Source organism: Narcine bancroftii, chromosome 5 (assembly GCF_036971445.1).
Source record: "Narcine bancroftii isolate sNarBan1 chromosome 5, sNarBan1.hap1, whole genome shotgun sequence".
In the NCBI taxonomy this organism is placed as follows: Eukaryota; Metazoa; Chordata; class Chondrichthyes; order Torpediniformes; family Narcinidae; genus Narcine; species Narcine bancroftii.
In genome coordinates, this window is record NC_091473.1 from 236,290,060 (window position 1) to 236,303,141 (window position 13,082).

General features: G+C 40.5%; 1 long non-coding RNA gene across 1 annotated transcript; it reads left to right on the forward strand.

The window, feature by feature from the left end:
- Positions 1 to 6,487: 6,487 nt before the first annotated feature.
- On the forward strand, positions 6,488 to 10,159 carry LOC138762945 (uncharacterized). The gene is made up of 2 exons (XR_011357253.1): positions 6,488 to 6,673; positions 9,744 to 10,159. It is a non-coding gene; the product is annotated as an uncharacterized lncRNA (long non-coding RNA).
- Positions 10,160 to 13,082: the final 2,923 nt, after the last annotated feature.

The window sequence follows — 13,082 nt, forward strand, 5'->3', positions numbered from 1 at the left end:
AAGTTCACCTTTACTCTATAAGGAAAACATTCTCCCTGCATCTCACATGCCAAGGTCATTAATAATTTTATTTCAGTGAGATCTCCTGACTTCCGCCAAAACTCTCAGTCCCAGTCAACTCAATCTATCCTCTTACAGTGAACCTGCTATAACTGAACGTTCACTGCATCCCCTTTATAGCAAACACTTGAGTTTGAAAACCAAAACCTTACACAATATTCTGGGTGCAGACCCACTAAGTGCCTATACAAATGCAATAATACTTCTTGCCTCCCATACACAAGCCCACTCATTATATAGGGTAACCTTATAACTTGCTGTACCTGTATGATAGTCTTCAATGATGTGTGCACAAGCAACACCAGTACCTAATCTCAAACCATTTAATAAGTACTCTATATTTATCTGCACCAAAGCGAAAGTCCTCACATTTTAACATTATATTTACCATGGTAATTACCCAAAAAATGTGGCACTGCCGCTGGTGTAGACCCACAGAGAGACAAAGCACTCCTGCTGGGTCCAGCCGCCCAGTTCAACTGCTGTCAGCTCCATACAGGCTTTGAACAGAAGAAAACGGTAGTTTTATTTAAAATCCCGTGACCGCAGGGGCTGGATGCCTATGATTGGCAGCAGCCATGAGGGGTTTCAGTCTCCAGGGAAGTGGAGGACTGGTGCAGGGCACCAGAAAATGGAGAGACCCCCCCACCTTAGAAGGAGAAGCAGAAGAGATGACCCATGGAATGGCGACCACAGTGGTGGACTAGTGAGGGGTTCTGAATCTGAAGGACCCACACAGGCAATGGGCCTGCTGGTGACTCAAGGCAAGGAACCCATGGAGGCTGTGGGCTGCTGGATACTGCTGTCAGATATTGGAACTAGGATGGGAGAGAGTGCCGAGGGCGTTGAAGAAATAGTATCGGAGAGTCGTATCTGGAACTTGGGTGCCGATGGTTTGGCCTGGACTCTGTGTGGCTGCGGGAGCGCTGAAGGCGAATCTACGGACACTCGGTGACTCTGGGGGCAACTCTCTTTTGCTTCTCTTTCTCTGACGGTAGGAGGCATTTCAAGCAATTTCTGCCAATGGCAGAATTTATGAATTTCATGTAATATGACACTTTTTTATTTAATGACAATAAAATGAATCTTGAATATTCAGAATCAGAATTTATTGTCATGAACATGCCACTAAATTTGTTGTGTTATGAGCCCAGAGGACTCCAAAACCCAACAGCAATAGATATTCACCAAGGCAATGGTGACTTAAACAAAAGTTGCTTTTAATTTTATTGAAACATAAAAACAGGATCAAACTTTAACTTATTACTTTTTAACTTAACTTAATCTAACTTAAGTTCCTTCTAATTCTATGCGTACATGTATGTAATGTGTATATGTTCAGGAAAGTTCTTTGTTTCACAGTCCAATCATTCACTTCTCACTTCTCCAAGTTCACTGGTATCAGGTAATTCTTATACTTTGCACAGAATTTAACATTTATGAATCTTCACCAGGCTCTGGTGTTTAAGGTTAAATAGTGACCACTCAGGAAGGTTCTTGCTGGTTTCAGAGAGAAATTTGTTGCTCGTTGGACACACAAACTGATTTCCTCCAATCAGTAATTTCATTGCCCCATCATGGGTTTTCCAAATGATAACCTCTTCTTCCAGTTCACCACAGAGTTCCTCTTGTTTCCCTTATCTCAGGAGAAACACTCTCGCCAGCCATTTCCTCTTTTAAGGACTACAAGGGTTTTGAACAGGTTGCACTCAGAACTCAAAACCCATCTTCAAAATAGGGGTTTTCAACAAGGCTTCCAGCTTGCCACGTTGCAGCCTCGACTGCTGCTGTAGAACTGACTTCTCTCCTTCTTTCTCTCTCTCTCTCTCTATCTCTCTCTCTGAGAGAAGAATCCTGTTTGGTTTTTCCCTCTCTCTGCTTGTAAAAAAAAAACGAATACCTCTCCCAAGGCTACAAACTCAATCTTTGTAAGATCTTGAGCCTGGACTCTGTTCCAATTTACACCTCCTTTTGAAGTTCTTTCCAAAGCAGTTCCATTGTCTCTGCGAAATCAACCAGAGCCTCAACGTCTAGCTTCAGCAAACCTCTTGCATTTCGAATGAGATGTCTTTTGTGAAGTGTTACTCTGTTTGTGAAGTGACCTACACAGTAAAAACCCCCACAATCTATCTCTTTTAAAAACATAACCATAATAACAACCCGTAACAGTTTTTTCAAGGCAGCATCACAGTGCAAGCATTTCTATAAACCACATTTCAAAACAATAAAAATAGTGTGATATAAAGAAAAAGACCATGTGAAATAGTATCTGTGGTTCATTGTTCATTCAGGAATCTGACGGCATCGGGGAAGAAATTGTCCACGTGCCACTGAATGCTCATCTTCAGGCTCCTGTGCCTTTTTCCTGATGGTTACAGAGTGAAGAGGCCATGGCATGGGTGGTGGAGGTCCTTGAGGATAGAGGCTGCTTTCTTAAGACATTGTCTCCTGTAGATGTCCTTAATGGTATTGCAGGCCAAGTTAACTACCCTCTGGGGTTTTATCCTGTCCTGTGCATTGGCGCCTCCATACCAGACTCATGCAACCAGCTGGAATATTCTCCACGGCACACCTGTAGAAGTTTTTGAGAGTTCTTGGTGACATACCGAATCCCATCAAACTCCTCACAAAGTAGAGCTGCTGGTGTGCCTCTCAGTCACTCAGTCAGTTCGTCTACATTCTCCTTACAATTTCACACTCACAATCTCAACTATGGTCCTGACCTTTCCTGCTCTCTGCACTCTGCTTTATGCTGTAGAAGTTTGTGTTTATAGCCTATTTAGAAATATCAATTATGAGAAAATTTGCAGAGATTTTCCTCTGTAACAGAAATAAAGTTACAGGCTTCCAGAGAACAGGCAGGAAGGGGGAAACAAGTTTTAAGACAAGGAACATTCCAGACAGGAAATTAGAATTGATCATCTCTTCTGCCCTGATCATCTCACTGCATACCAGGCTCTAGAATACATAATGTATTTAACACAAAGAAACTAACTGCCTTGCCAACTGATTCCACTACCTGTTCCCATTCATAAATCGGCTTCCTGCCCAAATGTGGCTGATTGACTTCACTACTCGTCAGACGTGATCCAGCTGTTAAAAGCTGCACGATATGCTACACCGAAGGCACCAGCCAGACCTAAGCTTCCTAGACCTTGAAATACAGAGCACGGAAATTACTATATATTGCAAGCAGCTTTCCAGACTGCTTCTAATTTTATACGCGATACATTCATATCTTCTAATTATAACATGTAATTGTGAAAAACCAATTGACGTCAACCATTTTCCTGTCTTTAGAAATGTGCAAATACTGACTGTAACACCTTAACTTGTAACAATACTTTCAAAGAGATAAATCTCTAATTTGTATGCAAGAATTGTCCTTAAATATTGTACCCCTTGACTGGATTCTCTGAATGAGGTTCAACATTATTATCCCCAAGTGGTCCCAGGAACTAATGACCAATGGCCTTTCAGGTGTCGAATGTGAAAGGAAGATCTTCTCAATGCCAGCGTCAGATGGGGTCATCTCACGCTGGGGATTGACAGCCTCAACTGCTCGTATTATCCCCACTGTTTGCAGACACCAGTGTTGCAATCAGGCGAGTGTAGAATGGGCAATAGCATTGTGCGATTGAAATGACACAAGTTTTTGTGTGAGTACAGGTACACGAAAGAAGAAAAGATTAGAATGAAGATATAAACTTTGCAGTGGGAAAGTTGCAATGGGGGGGGTGTGTGAGAGAGAGAGAGAGAGAGAGAGAGAGAGAGAGAGAGAAGAAGAAATAAATAGCAATGGATAATTTTTAAACAGCGTGGGTAAGTTGGTAGTGCTATAGCACACAATTTATAAAGACTGGGAAAAAAGCGATAGCAGACCTGACTTCCCAGAATGCCATGTGGCAGAGAAAGCCCTCCATAAGTGCTCTGTGCATGGAGCTATGCATATAGCCCTTTCTCTGCTGTACAAAATTCTGGGAGGGCAGGTCCACCATTGCTTTTTCCCATGGTATTTATAAATTGTATGCGATAGCGTTACCAACTTTCCAACACTGTTTAAAAATTGTCCATTAGTGCTATTTATTGCTAGCACTTTCCCACAGTCCTTTATCAAGGTTTATATAGGTTGGCACAGCAGCAACAGGGCCTGAAGGGCTCATACTGTGCTGTACATAAAGCTTAATTATCTTATAATTAGGCATGATTAATTTTGTTCAAATTTAAGATCAGATCACAGTGATCGGGATTTAAGGCAGGTCCACCATCGCTTGATGCATCATGACGTCACCATTGGAAGGTAGAACAGTCCTGACCCTGGGTATGGCTCCTTAAACAAGTGTGAAAGCGTTCAGTGTCCCAGCTAAGAGTGGTCAAGTGTGAAAAGCCAAACCTCCATTCCTATCCTGGGACACTGAACGGCCAATTTAGTGGGACGCAAGTGTGAAAGTGAGGTTACCTTCTCTACCTGCCTCTAATACTGCTTATTCCCGCTGGCATGTCTCAAGAAAATCTGTGTTTCAGCTGTACGTTTTGTACTTTGACAGGAAGCATGGCTTTAACATTGCCACTCCTTGCCAAACATTCTCTTCACTGAAATGAAATACATTTGATCCTGCGTGTTCCTATCAGATAGATCCTCCTCTGTCTCTTTCCATGTTTGCTATTATACTTGGGGAGAATATCATCTCTATATTGCAAATAAAAATACCTACTCTATATACTCTTGACCAACCCCCCCCCTCCTTTTCCTAGCACCAAAATTGCATATTTTATGTATAACCTGTGTAAAAGTCGACCCCTCCTATTTTTGGCCCAGACCATCTGAGCTCCTGACGCCCTGACCACGGATCCTCACTCCGGCCTTCTGCCCATCCAAGCTCTGGATACCCTGACCACTCACTCCTGGAGCTCCAGACACCTTGCTCCAGTTGCCCACCCACTGGAATTCCAAACACCCTGAGCACCTGCCCACCGGAGTCCCCCAACCACAAACCTTCACCCCAGCCGCCCTCCAACCAGAGCTCCCTACACCCCAGCCAGACTCTCTCCTCGGCCATGGCCGCTTGTCCATCCGAGCTCCCAATGCCCCAAACGTGAAATCACCACCCAGTTCCCGCTATCTGAGCTCCTGAAGCCTTGAACCAATGACACAGTTACTTACCAAGGTCAAAAGTATAATCTGCGTAAAAATCAGCCCTCCCCCAAATTTGACCCAAAAATTGGTCCAAAAAAAAACTCAACTATTATACAAGTATTTCCTTAAGAATATCCTTCTACAGTACTAACAAGCCATTCCTGACCATGAGTATAGAGAAAGGAAAAAGTAAGACAGAAGGACAATTTTTATATCTATTCAACTTGGTAGAAGTACGGGAATAGTCAGTTTATTTTAATCACGAAACACTGAAAGGTTGATTAGGATCTCAAACCTTGATGTCCCCGTGAAATTCTGATTGTAAGTCACAAAGTTGCTGTTCTTCTTCTCTAGCTAGAGGTTGTAACCCTTCTTCTACCACTCAGGTTGAGATCAGTGAACCAAGCATAGGTGGGAAGCAAACTTGGGGGGGGGGGGGGGGGGCGGCTTCTCAGTTTGACATCATAAAAAAATGATTTTCATGAGAGCTGAATTATTTGGACTGAATATCAGAACTGAATAAAATTAAAATCCCCATTGTCTTACATGATGATGTTTTATTTAAAAACTGTTCTTTCTGCAGTATTGAAAACATGTAAACAAATAGTAGTTTTCATGGAAATCTGAAGAGAATACTGTAATTTCCTTTGGGTGATCCACTTCAGTCAATGAATCGCTTTGCTTCACATGTATGATTGAAGGCTATAGTCTTAGCTGTCTCAATTCCTATTTGGACTCGTCCAATTTTCAAAGTATTTTCTGGCAATGACTCGGTCAGATGACTCCCAGAATAGATTCTCGTATACTGTGCTAAACAAGCATGTTATTCTCCATGTTATGCTTTCTAATCTCTGAGTCAGTCGTCTCTCCTGCATATCTGACTGACAGGTTATGATTAGTGTCTTGTAGTCCACATCCTCTCACAGGAAACTTTCGGAAGCCCAGAATGTAAAAGGCAGCTGTCTGCGCTGATTCAGAAGTCATGAGCAATGCATGACTCATTCAAACACCTAAAAAGAAATTTGCTGGCTTAGCAAAAGCAAACAAAAACAGAACAAACATTTGCCTCGGGGAATTTAATAAAAGTACGATTACCAGGCATTTTATAATTGAAATCCTACATTTTTAAATTGAAGAAATTTTCCTTCCTTAGCAACAATCCAAACAATATACAACATTGTAGAACATAATGTTTTATTTCTATCTTAATGGTAGTAGTAATTCATTAACCAAGTGGCTAATATTTTACCCGAAACTTTGGTTACCCTTTACTTCCTGCTATGTGACCTGGTCAGTTTCTCCAGCACATTTTGGGAAATGCACTCAACCCCAGCCTCTGCAGACTTCTCGTTTAATCTCATATTTTCTTTACAACACAGCATAAATCTGGTAAACACCTCAACCTTGAATTCAAAGGACAGAGGTTGGACATTTGTCATACTTGGAAGAACCACTTACTTGGCAATAAAAAGCATGGTAAGAGGGGACATTTTACAGATTTTTTTTAATGCCGTGGTCTTCGTCACCCCTTTTGCGATGGATTTTTAAAGATCAAAATTCTTATGAAAACCTCACATTGCTGCTTATGGAATATTGCTTTGTACTGAAAGTAGGTTTGAGGGCAACATTTACATATGCAAGTTCTTTCTATACTTATTATTTGGGTACAGAATTATATTGCACTACAGTGCAGAATTTCTTAGTCCTGACTGACACTCTACCATCCACTCCTCTCAGGCTTTTAATGATGACCCTGTGGCAGGCTGTGCCAAAGGAAAACACAGGCACGGTACTGTTTGGGCAACACAGCTTTATTCCACTCACATAAATATCTAGTTGGCTGCTAGCTGTGTTCACAGTGTGATCCTGGGGGGGGGGGGCGGGGGGAGAGAGAGAGAGAGAGAGAGAGAGAGAGAGCACACGGTTGGGACCTCAGCTTTATACCATGGGCCCTCTGGGCCCACCTGGTGGTCGATGTCATTAGGCCGGGTGCCGTGTCTCTAGGCCACCTGTTGGCCGAGTGATGTACCACAGCGTATCATCACAGACCCAGGAAGTCTTCTCAATCCCCAAATTTCTGCTCATAGGCCCTTCATATCTTACTTGGAAGAGTTGGAGTCTCTCCTTTGCCTTTGCAGCCTCTCTTTTCAACAGTAGCCATGATGGTATGTGGTTGCCAGAGGATGTACTCAAGTGTTAATTATATTCAGACAGTTCTGCTACACTAAAAAAAAACCTGGTCAGGAAAATGCAGATCTTTTTGTTGGGGAACATAATAGTGTTAAGATTGTTTCATTCGTCTGAACATTTTCCAGCAAATTAATCAAATCATTCTTTAAATATTACTTGAGTTCTTAATGATCAGCCATCTTTAATGGACAAATTCAACCAAATTAAATTAAAACCAAACCTTATTTTTTTGCTGGATGCATATGAACACAATGTTTGATGAAATATTATAAAATTATAAAATCAGAAAAATCAGAACAAACTTTAATTATTAAAAAATTTTCTTATTTCACTAAACAGATCTATTAAAAAGGTCATGGCACTTTTTCCAAACTTACCACATCCTATCCAATCTGCGGTGACAGTAATTTTTTTTTAGCTGAGCGTGAGCTTTCTACAACATTACACATTTCCTACTTTCCAAAGAAGAAATTAATTTGAGGTTCCTGATGCCAGAACTTATTAAATCTACCATTCAACACCTTAAAGTACAGCTCTGAAATGAAATCATCTTCAGGTTTTATGATGTGTCTGATGATGCCTGTCTAAGATTTACTGCTCCCAAGTTAAGGAAAAATGTGCTCACACTTGGATATTTTTTTTCCCCCAAGGAGGAGAAGATTGTTGTTGGCTTTGCTCATAGCTAGGATTGCAATGTTTAGTTGCTTACCTGGACCAGATCTTTGACCGCCGGTGCTAAAAATCTAAGCATGACTGGAAAAACAAGGACATAAAATGCTGGAAGTACCTACCATTTCAGGCAGCATCTGTGGAAAGAGAAACAGAGTTAATTGTATTCATTTTTCCAGGTCTCTGCCCCACCTCCCTCCATTTGCCCTGTTTATATCCATTTATAATCTCTTTATGTACTCAGCTAGAGTCTTTTTCCTATCAGTATTTGTCAGTAGCAGATTTAACAACCATACTTCTGGTACTTGTAGTGACCTTAATGAAAATTATAAATTGATCCTTTGAGGATTGAGCTTGGTTCCTCCCTATCTCAATATGAGAATAGTTGGAATGCCACTTAGTTAGATACAGCAGTTCTGTGGCTCTTCAATTATACTCCCACAATCTGGAATCCATCTTAATCATATACTCTCCTTTTAGTGTCTCTTGTTCCAATATCTTCTCTTGCTCACTTGCAAACCTTGAGCTGTTCAATATCTAACTAGACCTTTCAATGTAGAAGTATCTTAAATGGCAATTAGTGCAGAAAAATGGTGGGGAAAAGCAGCTTTGGGCTAAATCATCCTTTCAGACGAATCAACTTTGGCCATCTCCACATAGGAATGCTGCAGAAGTATGAGTAAATATTTATAAATAATCACTGAAACAGTAAGAATCCTGCAATTCCTCTTACGAAAATTATACTTCACTTCCTATTGCAAATATAAAAACATGACCTAGTGTGATCTGATTTTTCAGATCCTGGAAGCTCCTCATTTAATAGGATGCTGTAGATATCTTGTCCTTTCTACTTCCAAATGTACCATCTGTGGCAATCTGGTGAGCACCTTCTCCCTCTCACTTGGGTTTTGCAATGCTTTTTACAAAGGATGATAAGACAGTCCTATGGTTGCAGATATTTGTTTATTCAGTGATGCAATCCATTTAGTGAAGGTAGAACGATAGACCCTTGCAGCCCAGAGAATAATTTTGTGACAATCGAGGAGAGATAGGTAGCAGGTGGCAAATGAGGATGCTGATGTTCACAGGAATTGTGTAAGATGGGAATTTGCATGATACTATCAACATAGGTGAGAGGAGGAAGATTTAAAAGGTATCCGAGGGGCAAATCTTTCCACACAGAGGGTAGAAGTGATATGGAATGAATTTGCCAGAAGAAATGGTAGAGGTGGGTACAATTATAATGTTTAACAAGCATCTAGGTACATTGATAGGAATATGAGCCAAATGCAGGCAAATGGGACTACCTCAGGTAAACAACTTGGTTGACATAGTCAAGATGGGCCAAAGAGCCTGTTTCTGTGCTATATGAATAAGATGTGTTGATACTCTCAGTAAGACATAGACAAATATGAATCTTCTTTACCTGGTTAAGACCGTATCTTCCTACATCATCTTCAACCTGCTACCACCAGGTAGGACCATCAAAATCACGAGAGCCAGGCTGGGAAATAGCTTATTCCCACATTCTGTGGGATTTGTGGAGTTCACTTAAATTGGTGCAGACCAGAAGGGCCGATATGGCCTGTTTCCGTACTGTAATTGTTATATGGTTATATGGTTACATTGAAATGATTTGTTTCATATCATGCTCTTCCTGTTGACGTCCTGTTGTCTCCATCCTCAGCTTCCATCAGAGGGCAGCAGCGATCATCAAAGACCCACACCACCCAGCACATGCTCTGTTCTCGCTGCTGCCGTCGGGAAAGAGGTATATCGGTGCCATAAGACTCACACCCCCAGGTTCAGGAACAGCTGCTACCCCTCCACCATCAGACTTCTCAACAACACAGTCAATCCGAGTCTCATTTTAGGATTTTTACTTGTGCACTTTATTGATTTTCTTTTTGTTCTCTCTGCATTGCAGTCAATTTCTTTACATTCATTGTTTACAGTTTTTTATTTACATGTTTAACAATGTGTACAGTTTATTTTTTTCACTACTAATTAGTGGTAACTCTGCCGTGCTTCCAGGAGAAAAGAATCTCAGGATTGTATGTGATGTCATGTATGTACTCTGACAATAAATCTGAAATCTGTGCATTTTTTTGTTGCAAATCTTGGAGACAAGCTCTTTGCTGCCACCAGCAGGACATCAAGAGGACAACATCAAGGTTACTCCAAATTACAGTCCCTTCCTTCATTTCTTTGATGTTTCCTTCTTGTATTTAACTCCCCAAATAACCACCTATCGCCGATTTGAATTTAACTGAGTCCTACTTCTGCAGCTTGCTTGCTCATCTATTTTACATTCTCATTGTCATATGATTTTAACCAACTTAATTCTGATTATCAGAAACATCAACAGAATGACTAATTTCAGTACATCTTTCACAATGTAACACCTAGCTTCCCCCCTGTACTCACTATAGGTACATTCCTGCCGTGTATTATTTGAGATCAGGGTTGCAGGTTGCATGGAGGAGATGAGTTAGCTGAGGAAAATAAAACAATAATTGTGATTCAAATTTACTATATTTTTCATTGACTCCATTATAAACAAAAAAGATTCTAGTTTTCATTTTTTAGCCTCGATTGAGATAGTTCTTAGAAGTATTAAGACATTCCCTCGAGGTCTGGAAGAAGTAAATTAGCTAGACTTCTCACAAATGATCGGTAAATATTCATATTTTGGTCAAATGGGCTAACACAATATTCTCCTTTCATAATTTTATGTTCCCTTGCCAGCATTAAACACATGTACAATGAGCATATATTTAGTTGCTATAAAGGACAGGGCAACAGCAGAAGTGGTACAATGTTAAGGACTATAGAAGTTCACATTACATTATTGTCTCTTTATCTTTGGTTAAGGGATTAGACACATCATCTGGCTACCTAATGAGTTTGTAGAATAGGATCCTTGTTAGATTAAGTAGAAGCAGAGAAGACAATGGTTGTGTCCCGACTGGTTTCAGCATTTCTGTGATGGGGTGGGGGGGGGGGGGGGGAAGATGCCTCCACACACTCCCATCTGCAGCCACCCCCACAGAACATGTACGAGTGACCACATGTTATGGCTATTACGAAGCAATAGAAATTTGCCTTTAAAGAATTCAGAAATCACTGCAACCCAAAAGTTTGAGTTGCAGAATTACATTTGCTCTCACAGAATTTGTGATAAAAAGTCAACAAGCCTTTAATTTTTTTTTTGCATTTCTTGACACATGCACAGATGATGCAAATTCATGTCATGGAAAATCACAACACAGACCACCTTATAGGATCCCTGCCTCTGTGTCCCTCTCCTTCCCCCTCCACCACCATAGTAACATGAGGGTTGCCTGTACTTCAAAATGGAGGCAGGATTATCGAGCCAGATTGATGTGTCTTTGTCACATTGACATTATCTGACATCATCAATGAGAAATGGCCTCCAAAGATCTGTTATCCTACATAACATTATCCACAGTGCCCCTGCTTGATTTACCCTGACAGTATTTGCTATCAATTTTTATTGCCCACCCAGGTAGTGATTCTGGACAGCTGTGAACCCTGTCCTTCTAAACGCTCCTGAGACCTGGGCAACTCGACATCTGAAGGTGCTGAAAAAATAGCAGTAATGTTTCTGCAACTCTCCAAAATCACTAGAAAGATAAATAATGTCAGTGCCTTTGCCCAGGCTAATATCCTCAGTTATTTGCACTCATCAGCTACATTGACCGGGTTATGTTGTTCACAAACCCAAAACTAATCTGCTAAAACAAATATTTTATTTTGAGCTCTCATGGGAAGAAATTACCTGGTGAAGAGAGGAAAGATTCAAAGTTCTACTCCTTGAGCAAATGCAACATCCCTATTGATTCGCGGGAATTTGCAGAATGGGGAGACAGCATTTGGGAGGTGCAAATCCTTGCATCGGAAACTCTGCATAAGTAGAAGGAGCAGCGCAGGACCTAACAACCCTTCTCACCTGCTAGACCCATTGGGCACTACATTACCCATTGGTGGAAAGTGGAGTTCCTAAGAGGTAAAACATTAGGTCTGCATTAAGCAGAGAGAGGTGAATTTTTGATACATGATATATGAGATTTTACAGTACCATATAAAGATGCAGTCACAGTTACACCAGATACATCAATACTATAAATTTCTATAAGCTATAAGCTTTCCTCACGCTTCATAAATTGGTTTTTTTTTTTGTTATTGGGATGAAAATCAAACCTTTTTTTTTAATTTTGAATTTAATGCCACCTGACGTTTCTGTTTGTGACAACAGACGCTAGATAGGGCGAGAGAGAGATGGATTTGCTGGTGAAAAAATATTTTTGTGGCTTCAGATCATTGATTAAAAATGCATTTAATTGAAAAAAATATTTACTTGATTTGGTTGAGGAACTCATGAGCAAAAGCAGAATAACTGAACTATTTTTTTTAAAGAGACTGAGAATTTTGAATTTGAAATTTACTAGAGTGATATTTTAAATGAGCTTTGACTTTTGGATGACATACTCATTGCATTTCTACTCGTAGATTATTATCCACTTTTCATATTTGCAACAGTTTAATTATGGAATAATTTCAATGACTTTAAAAGACCACCACAATTATGGTGAACTGACCTGAGAGGCAACAGACAGCTAAGTGACAGTGACTTGTGGTTTCTCACACCTCTTGAGCTTGGTGAGGGTTAAGGGCCAGATTAAGCTAATGTGGGGCCTGTAGTATATGTTATAAAGGTGCAAATCCTTGCATTGGAAGCATATAGAAACTCTGCATAAGTAGAAGGAGCAGCGCAGGACCTAACAACCCTTCTCACCTGCTAGACCCATTGGGCACTACATTACCCATTGGTGGAAAGTGGAGTTCCTAAGAGGTAAAACATTAGGTCTGCATTAAGCAGAGAGAGGTGAATTTTTGATACATGATATATGAGATTTTACAGTACCATATAAAGATGCAGTCACAGTTACACCAGATACATCAATACTATAAATTTCTATAAGCTATAAGCTTTCCTCACGCT